Source organism: Neltuma alba, unplaced genomic scaffold (assembly GCF_004799145.2).
Source record: "Neltuma alba isolate B1F8T4 unplaced genomic scaffold, ASM479914v2 tig00010693_pilon, whole genome shotgun sequence".
In the NCBI taxonomy this organism is placed as follows: Eukaryota; Viridiplantae; Streptophyta; class Magnoliopsida; order Fabales; family Fabaceae; genus Neltuma; species Neltuma alba.
This window is the reverse complement of record NW_021635533.1, coordinates 153,434-164,419: the sequence shown is the minus strand read 5'-3', so window position 1 is coordinate 164,419 and position 10,986 is coordinate 153,434. Positions and strand designations below refer to the sequence as shown.

The 10,986-nt window shown below is 30.5% G+C and overlaps 1 pseudogene; it reads left to right on the top strand.

The window, feature by feature from the left end:
- Window positions 1–416: 416 nt before the first annotated feature.
- Window positions 417–10,270, top strand: LOC114758423 (probable LRR receptor-like serine/threonine-protein kinase At1g53430; annotated as a pseudogene).
- Window positions 10,271–10,986: the final 716 nt, after the last annotated feature.

Genomic DNA, 10,986 nt, shown 5'->3' with positions numbered 1-10,986 from the left:
ATTAATATAAAAAAATAGTACAAACAAGCCAAAATAAACTCTCAAAAAACCTAAGATACAAACAAGATAAAAACAATTAGAATCCAACTAGAAATATGAACGACGTCAGCCCATACCTTCCTGGGGCCTTAGAAGCACGTACACTACCCTTGGATTCCCTTCCTTTGGTCAAGTCATGAGCTAAAAACACGCTTATAGAGGATTGGGTAGAAACCAGCCACTCATTCTAGTACATCCTGCCAAAAAGTCAGCAACTTTATTACCTCTTCTTGAGACAAGAGAAATGCCTTTTATTAATTTACAAAAAATAGAAGACTTGTAGAAATCTTGACTTGCCTTTCTTCTTGCATCTATTTCTACCGCATCATTCTTAGCTTCTTTTGTCTCTTGCGCTATTTCTACTGCATTGTGTGATTCTGCAAACTGCTTCTTCCTCCTTCATCTGCCTTCGCTCCCTTGTAGAGTTATTTTCTCCAAACTACAACAACCAACATAAATGGAGTTTGGGATCTCAATCTCTAAACTTTTATATCTTTTCGTATTTGGATGCTTCAATTTGGAAGCTTTCACAAATTATGGATCCACTGCTCAACTCATACCAGAAGACGAAGGTTTCTTAATTAAGCCCTTTCTGTATTTCCTACTCCTTAGTATATATATTACTCTATTTAGCATTAGGATAAATTCTTCCATTTATATTTGTTTTCTTATTGTTCAAAGAACATTACACAAACGAGAGGGGTCAACATAGTGGTTGATCCTAAATAAGCAATGATAAAAAAACTGTCATAACTTTCGAGACTTGATCCCCAAAAAAAAAAAAAACATGAGGGAACTAAGTAATTAAATTGATTCGAACGTTTTCCTTCTTTCTTTCTTCCTTTTTTTTCCCTTTTGGCCAACAAGATTCCAATGGTTGAAAACTGTAGTGATTTCTTTTATTCATTTATTTGTCAATGCTTTACTTTAATGCTTAAATCTCGTCGTTTGCACAGTTAGGTTATCTAACGACAAACATATTCCATGCAAAGAACTATATATAAGCTAAGTAATCAATCATATTTTTTTAACAACCTGGATAAATGAATAAAGCTTAGTAATCTCTTTTGCATTCACAGAATATAATAGAAAATTATGTTTTATCAGTTACTTGTTATGTATTAATACCAAAATATTTTATTAGCTTAATTTATATGATTGTTATAATTTCTGAATAATTTAATCCTCACACCCGTGAAACTGAAATAAATATAAACAATCTACTTTAATTTAAACTCATTCTCTCTTCCTATAGCACCCAACTCATTTTGATTTTTTTTTTATACTATTACTATTATTGTGTTCGCTGCAGTCTTCTCGTGGTCGCTTATCAATCTTTCTTTTTGGAAATAAAATAAACCAAAAAAGTTCTGAAAATTTATATTAATTATTTTTAATAGTTTTGTATATTTTGAGATATATCATTATAAAAAGAATATAAAAGCTATGTTTTCATTAATAATTTGAAAACTTGTAAACCGCAGTTATAAAAATGATAAAATAATTAATTATATTATTGTATATTAAATAAGCTAACATACATAAAACCCCTTTATCTTTGGGTCAGCTGCACATCACCTCTCTAACTTTTAAAAATTGACTTTAGGAATCTTGATATTTCATGTTTTGAATTTCAACTCCCCTACTGTTAAAATTACCTTTAAAGTCAACGGTTTTTAACATGTCACAAGTTTTTTTTATATTTTTTATTATCTACCATTTTATTTAAAAAAGATTATTTGACTGTTTGACATAAATATTTTAAGATTTTTCCACCTTTTTATTTTAAAAAGACATGGTCAGATAAATATTTTAAATATTTTTTAAGCATGTCATATTTTTAAATATAAAAAATTATAAAATTGCACGTCAAATATTAAATAGTTTTTTTAAAATAAAATGGTATATAATAAAAATATAAAAAATATGACACGACAAAAACTGTTAATGTTAATAGCAATTTTAGCGGTAGGGGAGTTTATAGTCAAAATATGAAATATAAGGGTCCTTAATTTAAACTTTAAAGGTTAGGGAGGTAATGTGCAATTGACTTAATGTTTAGAGAGTTTTGTGCATTTTAGCTTACTAAAAAAATATTTTTATATTTGGTGTCGGATGCGCTTATTAGGGAAAGCATGATTTCCGCACTCATACTTGGCATCACTGATGCTGTTCTGGATAAGAAGACATTTCTTAACCAGGATAGGAATTTAAAAAAAAATTAGATAGATATTTGCGACGGCTTAAGTTTATAGGCTAAGCCATTATTAGCGTTTTAAATTGAACTTGAGCCAGCTTTGCGTGATCCATATGTTGGACCAGTTCATCAATGTCAATATATCAATAAGTGTGAAAATTAAACAAAGTGGGCAACGTACGGCAAGTACTTTGAAATTTCTTTATATATATATATATATATATATATATATATAAGGGTTACAGATGTCTATGAACATAAAATATAGATGTTGAGGTTCTTACTTTATGGTGCATGATTTTTATTTTTATTTTTTTAAAAAGCTGAATTGTGTTTGATGCAGTGAAAGTTCTAAAAACAATATCATCGAAGATAGAGAACTTGAATTGGAATGTAACCCCACGTTCTTGTGTCGATAGAGGCTTAAAAAATGAGACCATTAGTGCAGCGAATAGCATCATAAGGAATGTAACATGCAATTGCAGTTTCTCAAATGGAGAAGTTTGTCATGTTACAAATATGTAAGTGCATCTGTATATATGGTTACAATGTAACCCTTTCAATTTGGGTACGAATCAAGCTCCAATTTGAATTAGTAAGTTGTGTTTAATAAGTTGTGTTTAATGAGTTCCAAATAATGTCAAAAAGTTTTCTTTATTATTATTTTTTGTTCCTTTCTTGATTTGAAACTAGTTGATTTGATATTGAGATACATTTTTTTTTTTTTATATTTAGAATAAGTTAGCTATGGCTGCGTCGCAATAAAATTAATATTCAAATGCATATTGGTGGTATTTTTTTGGCCAACATATTGGGGCTAATTATAAAAACTTATTTATTTTAGCTCTACGTAAATAGTTGTAGTAATGTGTTTTCTTTTTATGATAGTGTTGCCACAGGTCTCAATTTACTAGGACTTTTACCAAGTGAATTTGGATTCCTTACCCATCTGCAAGAACTGTAAGTAATAAAAAAATTTTAATTCTATTATTGGTTTAAATATATGTGTGTGTGTATGCTTAGTTGAAATGTGGGAATTTGTGATCTACAATGTAACTTTTACATATGGCACAGTGATTTGTCTTACAATTATCTAAATGGATCAATCCCAAGGAGCTTTTCTAGACTCCCTCTTGTTACATTGTAAGTGATCATAGAGTTGTGAATGAATATATATGGTTATTTTCATGTATGTTATTCGTGCATGTATATATACAAGCTCGAATTATATTGATTATTCATCTCCTAAACACGTCTTAGACGCCTTGATGGGAACCCAATCAATGGTCTAATTCTAGATGAAATTGGTGAAATTGCAACTTCAGAGGATTTGTAAGTATAAATCATTACACTTTGAGTTTTAAAAACTTATTGTCGTATTGAGAAATAATTTTATGGTTTTGCTATTTTCTACAGAGAGTTGACAGATAATCTATTGGAAGGAACTCTTCCTTCTAGTCTCAGAAAATTGAAGCAGCTACTCATATTGTAAGAATACTATTTCAAGTGCAAATAATTTTCTTTTATCTTATTAGTTGCATTGTGACTACCACATTCGTCTTGTTATGGATAATTTTTCATATTGCTTTTAGATGTGTTACCAGTTTCTAAGGATTTGGAACTTGTAGGGATCTTTCTGGAAATAACTTCTTAGGGGCAATACCTGAAAGTTTTGGTAATCTCAAAAACCTAGAGTATATGTGAGTGGTATAATATGATTTAATCTTTTCATTATATTTTATTTTTGATGTTGTGTTGATCTCTTTTAAATTCTAAAGTTTCTCTCCCAACACTTTTGTAGTTATTTAGATGGCACCAACATATCAGGAAAATTACCCAATTTTATTGGGAATTGGACCCACCTCCAAGAAATGTGAGTCTAATATACTCTCTATCATAATGCCTTCCTTTTAAATAAGATATTACTTCATGAATTTAATGTATGGAACTTAATAAGCTTAATAAAGTTCAGTGCTTTTATTTTCATTTACTCCTCTATTCTAGCATATTGTCCTATTTGGTTTGTTGGAAATTGTTGAAAACAAAGAAAGAAGGAAGAATTATTATAGGACTCCAATAAAAGAATGTAATCACTAAAAATTTAGTAGAAAATGACTGTAGGTTTATGTTGATCACTTGTCATTTGAATTTATTAGTAATTATATAGTTTTTTGGGACCTCAAGTAACTGTCCAAAAAAAAAATATTTGGGCAGGCATTTGCAGGGAACGTCCGTGGAAGGCCCCATTCCTACAACCATATCTCACTTGACAAATTTGTCTTCTCTGTGAGTACTTGATCTTTTGTAATTCATCTGCATACTGCTTGATGGTTATGGAATTCAATTTCAACAGAAGAATATTTTCTTGTTATTGATACTTTTTTAATTTAATTTTTGATTCAGGATTATATCTGATTTGCATGGACCAGCAATGATGAGATTTCCTAATTTGGAGAATTTGATGTCCTTGGAATACCTGTAAGTTGAGAATTTAATAGTGAGGTGAAAATTTGTTAATAAAAAATGAACTATATATTCTCAATGAATTTTCATACTTCGTTTTTCTCTCAGGGTGTTGAGAAATTGCTCCATCCATGGTAACATTCCAAATTATATTGGTAAAATTGAAAACTTAACTAGACTGTAAGTTGCTTCATCCTCTAACAATATTCCCAATTTAATTTTTAATTGACAACTAATTCCTAATTTAGAGCTACTTATTTTTATTATGGACTATTTATTACTAGCAATATTATTTTTCAGTTATTTTTATGAAGCAATATTTGTGGCCCTGTGTATTAATTGCAGAGATTTGAGCTTCAACAAGTTAACCGGTAATATCCCAAACAATACACGTAACTTGACCTACCTAAATTACATGTAAGGGAGCATTATATTCTCCACACGTATATAACTTGATTTTTTTTGGAACTTAATTACTCTTTTTTTAATTGACCTTTATTAATTATGTATGCAGGATTCTATCTGAAAATTCTCCGACGGGAAAAATTCCTGATTGGATATTGCAACAGCAAAACAATGATGGTTCTATGTTAGTAAAATATTTTTTATTTTAATTTTATTTGTCATTACTACATATAGTTCAATGCCATTACTGTTTGATATTAATTACCGTAAATCTTATTGACAAAAACATCCTTAGCCTTTAAATCTCTCATCAGTTTTAATTAATCCCTTTTGCATAATGTCATTTTGATTTGGACTTTGGCATATGAAAAAATTTGGGAGAATCACGATGAAATTTCAGGGGCACATAAGTCTCAGTAACAATAAAACAAGATGTAATGATAAGTTTCAATGTTGAAAATGACAATTGTTCACTTGTCACTAGACTTTGTAGTAATTTTTTCCTTCATATCCCACATTAAAATTTTGATCCGCACAATTTTCTACACACAATACTTTTGATTAAATTATTTTGATCCGCACAATTGTCTAAAACCTGTACGACCATTACTTTACCTTATTTTCTTAAGTTTTCCACTTTTCATGTTGGTGCTCTTACTCTGTGTAACTTGTCAAACTTTTATTTACGGAATATCATTTTGTCTTGAATTAAAAAAATGTCTAAATGCCAATTCAAATCAAATTTTTTAATTGTTTTTAGAAAATGAAATAATTCAATTCAAATACCAACAAAAACTTCTTCCCCTTTAATCACTTATAATTAATAAGAAGAAGAGCCCAGCCAACCAACTTATCTAAACTTTATCTAATATATATATATATCAGGGAAAAAAACTTAGGTGTGTAATCTCACACTATTTTCCATTGCAATGATTTATCTTACAACAATTTTTTGGAGACTTCTGCGACTACTTGTCAGTATGGAAAAATGTGAGCTCCTCTCCTACAACTCCAAACTACTTTTTTTCTTGTTCTTAAAGGCATTAGGCAACAATGGTAAGCTTTTTTTTTTTTTTGGTTATACAGAAACTTGGCTTCAAGTCTATCATCTTCAGCAAACACCTTGTAAGATTATACTTATGGCTCTTGTTTCAGCACTCATTCTAAATGCTTTTGATTCATGTTTTGAAACTTTTATTCATCTTACAGGCGTACTTGCCTAAAAAGGTGCCTTCCTTGTGAAGGAAAACCCAAGTGTGAGTATCTTCTTACTTATTTCAGAGTTTTCCATGACTTTATCTTTTTTTAGTTGTATTTTATTTTCCCATCATAGACCTTTTCAAGAGTTTTAACTAAATAATGTAGATTTTAGTAAACATAACAGTAGAATGACTGTCAATATCATATGACAATATCTATATATATAGAGAGAGATCATGATCTCATGAATTTGATCATTTGGATTCTCTTATAGAGGTGATTTTTTGATGAGGTTGTCCGTATATTCAGATCATTCATTGTTCATAAACTGTGGAGGACCAGAGATTGAATATGAGGGGAATAAATATGAAGGAGACAACAATCCTGACGGTGACTCATACTTTTTTGCTATTGACGATAAATGGGCTTATAGCAGCACAGGAGTAGTAGATTCCCATTATAATTACATAGTAGAAAACATATTTTCCCTCGACATTACTGGTCCTGACTTCTACCAAACAGCTCGCGTTTCTCCTGTGTCTCTCAAGTACCATGGTCTCTGTATGATTAATGGAAATTACAATGTCAAGCTATATTTTGCTGAGATTATGTATTCTTATGACCAAAATTTCCATCACACTAGAAGGCGCATATTTGATGTTTCAATCCAAGTGAGTCTCACTATGCTGAATTAAAATTTTTTTTCTATTGATCAGAGAATTCCATGAATAGTGAGAAAATAAGACTCTCCACCGATGAAACCATACAGTTGAAGAGAAATAAATACTGTGGGATGTGTCACTATCAAGTCAGCTCACCACTATGTTTATCTATCTCTTTAATGGGTGGCTAAATGGCTAACTATAAATGAGAAATACTTACGTAATCTTAGAATGCCACGTCATTATTACTCTCTCCAATGAAAATGTTCCAAGTGTATCCCACAAATTTCTCTTGACTATTTTTCTCCCTTCATAGCCCATTATGATAGAAATTTGTGGGATCCATAAGAAAGGACACCTGGAGCATTTTCATCGAATAAGGCATGGATAACGTGACACTCTAAGAGTATGTAAGAATTTCTCATTATAAAGACAAGGATTATTACTGTATATAATGATTTAACATACTTTCAACTATTTTCGCTATGGATGTTAACAAAAGGTTTGAAAGGTGAAACTTTTGTGTGTATATCTTGACAGGGCAAGAAATATTTTCATGATTTCAACATTATGAGGGAAGGTGGTGGTGTTGGTAAGGGCATTGTCAAGGACTTTAATGTTGATGTTAATGATAACACCTTGGAGATTCATTTGTACTAGGCCAAAAAAGGAACTACCTCTATTCCTACTTATGGTGTATATGGACCTCTTATATCTGCTATTTCTGTCACCCCAAGTAAGTCAAATCTCATATTTATTGGTTTACACTCTTTCTAGATTAAGCTAAGAGATGACGATTTTGAGTTTGATATGAATCGTAACCATTACTAATTCTTGGTCATGTAGATTTCAAAATTCCTTGGATTTCTAGTGGAGCCATTGCTGGAATTGTAGTTGGATCATGTGTATTCCTCATCATACTAATAATAATATTCGTCCTCCAAAAAATGGGCTTACCAGGTGAAAGCAACTCAAAAGACAAACGTAAGATCAAAATCAAAACTAATAAAGTTGGTATATCTATTGATAATTTGGTATAATATAGTGAATTTTTTTTATGTGCCTGAATTCTATCATGGAAGTCAAATGGATAAATAATGATTTTTGCATATACGTAATTATTTCCATGTTTCTTGTAATTTCAATGTATTTTGCTTTGTATTTATATAACTTTTATTTTTGATGTAGAACTTTTGGATCTAAAGACGGGTTATTTCTCTTTAAAACAAATCAAAGATGCCACTAATAACTTCGCCCCAGAAAATAAGATTGTGAAGGAGGTTTTGGACCAGTGTACAAGGTGACTTTCAATGTATCATACTTATATTTAACCAAGATTACATGATTAAATAGCATACTGAATACAGTTATGAAAAGATTAAATTTTTGGTATGTGTTGATCTAAGGAAGATTATGAAAATTGAGACTAGATAATTGATTGAATTGCAGGGTATACTTTCAAATGGTGTTGTCATAGCTGTGAAACAGCTTTCCTCTAAATCAAAGCAAGGGAATCGTGAATTTGTTAATGAAATTGGAATGATATCTGGTTTACAACATCTAAACCTTGTAAAGCTTTATGGATGTTGCGTTGAAGGAAACCAATTGTTGCTAATATATGAGTACATGGAGAACAATTGTCTTGCTAGTGCTCTTTTTGGTAAGAACTTTGATTTTTTTTACAATAAAAAATTACTTGTCTCGTCCTTAATATAAGACCTATTTAATTAATTTGATTAAATTAAAAAAGTTAAGTAAGCTAGTTAATTATAAGAAATATGAATTTTTTTTAAATATGATAATTATCTTTCTTAATATCCTCCATCCCTTTTCTACTTGATTATAGTTGATAGAGTATCTGTAGGAATAATTTAAGAAAAATTGATAAATATGAGAAATAGGTCTATACTTAGGATTAATATCAATTGAGTAATTAGGTTTCATATTCAAGATCAGAGAAGTACCATATATTTAGTATTAATATATTATAAGGAAAAGATAAAATTGATTGAGTATAAACAAATAAAATTGTTTTGATATACATACTCTTATTGTGTGTGCGTGTGTGTTACAGTATTATATCGCTATGATAGAATGTAAAATCTTGCTTATATTATTTGCCAACAACTTTTAGTTATATCTTTTTTTAAAAGACAAAATTTGGATGCTGTATTTTAGACTTTTTTTTTGCCTAATTCAAATATATTTAATCACTTGAAACAACTTCTACAAATATTTAATTTTTATTGAATGACTTGATAGTAGTATGTTATTAACTAAGATACCATTGATATTAATGTTAGGTGGCCAAGGACAAAAGATTCACTTGGACTGGCCTACAAGAATGAAGATATGTGTAGGAATAGCAAAAAGATTAGCTTACCTTCATGAGGAATCAAGACTGAAAATTGTGCATAGAGATATTAAGGCAACAAATGTCTTACTTGATAAAGATTTGAATGCCAAGATCTCGGATTTTGGATTAGCCAAACTTAATGAAGACGAGAATACTCATATAAGCACAAGAATAGCAGGAACAATGTTAGTATATCTTCTACTACATCCTTTTCACTAGATCAATATAATTCTCATATGTGGTTTAGTAATAATATTAATAGGTTTTTTCTTCTTTCACTTTCCTTGCACATTCTTTGTTTCATGACTTGGTTATTAATAGTATATGTTTTTTTATTAGTGGTTATATGGCTCCTGAATATGCAATGCGAGGATATTTGACTGATAGAGCAGATGTTTATAGTTTTGGAGTTGTGGCCTTAGAAATTGTTAGTAGAAAAAGCAACACAAGTTACAGGCCAAGAGAGGAGTTTGTTTACCTTCTTGAATGGGTTAGTGATATGTTCAACATTCTTCATAAAATTAATGGTTTGATTGAATTTCTAACAACTGCATATATACCTTTTTGTAATTGAAGGTCTATGTTATTCAAGAGCAAGGAAACCTTCTTGAGTTGGTGGATCCACGTCTTGGTTCAAGCTACTCCTTACAAGAAGTCACGAGAATGATAGAGCTAGCACTCCTATGTACTAACCCATCTCCAACTCTGAGGCCATCCATGGCCTCTGTTGTTTGCATGCTTCAAGGAAAGTTGCCAATCCAAGCCCTAATAATCAAACGTCAGGAGAGTGACCAACAGGTTGCCAGATTCAAGGCCTTGGAGATACAATTATCTTAAGAAAGCCATAGCCAAACCTTTCATTCTTCTACATCAAAATCACATGCAAATGTGAAGCAAAGGATTGAAGCAACAGATAGTACATCATCACAATACAATCATAGTAGTTAAACCTTAGCTGCTTCTGCATTCTTATATGAAAGTGTGAAGAAAGGGTTTGAAGTAATGGATGGCTCAATGGTTTGATTCCTTTGTTTCTCTTCCGTGTAATAAAGATTTCTCTTCATCCAGTAGGCTTCTAAAAAATTCCAACTCTGTATGATTCGATCAAAATGTAGGTTGGAAAACAAGCATGAAACTACAATCTTTCATAAACGAGTAGATATTATTCGAAGAAGGGAAATCTAACATGAAGTGTGGAGAAGAATTTACATGTGCTAATTAGTTCTTCTGTTTTGCAGTTTAAATGTGATGTGTAATTAGTGCAACACATAGTCTTGTCTTTATATATATATATATATATATATATATATATTATTGAACTTCTCTAATGCAAAATGCTAGTTAATTCATTCTTGCTTAGTTTTCTCATAATGATGGAGAGCTTTGTTTTTGGTAAAGGGTGAGTGCCCAAGCCCAATCAAAAACCCATGACAAACCTTATTAGCTAAACCCCTTTCATCTTCATATGTTTCTTCAACATTTCATGCCCTTCTTAGTACCCATGGATTTGGGTGTTCGCTGCTCTCTCTTAGCTTGCTCTTAGTTTTTCATCACTTCCCAAATGCATTTTCTTATTTTTTTTCTCATTAGATTCTATGAAAAAATAAATGACATTCTGACTTTTTTTAATGGACAAAAAATAATGTAGTTTTTGATTTTTTTTA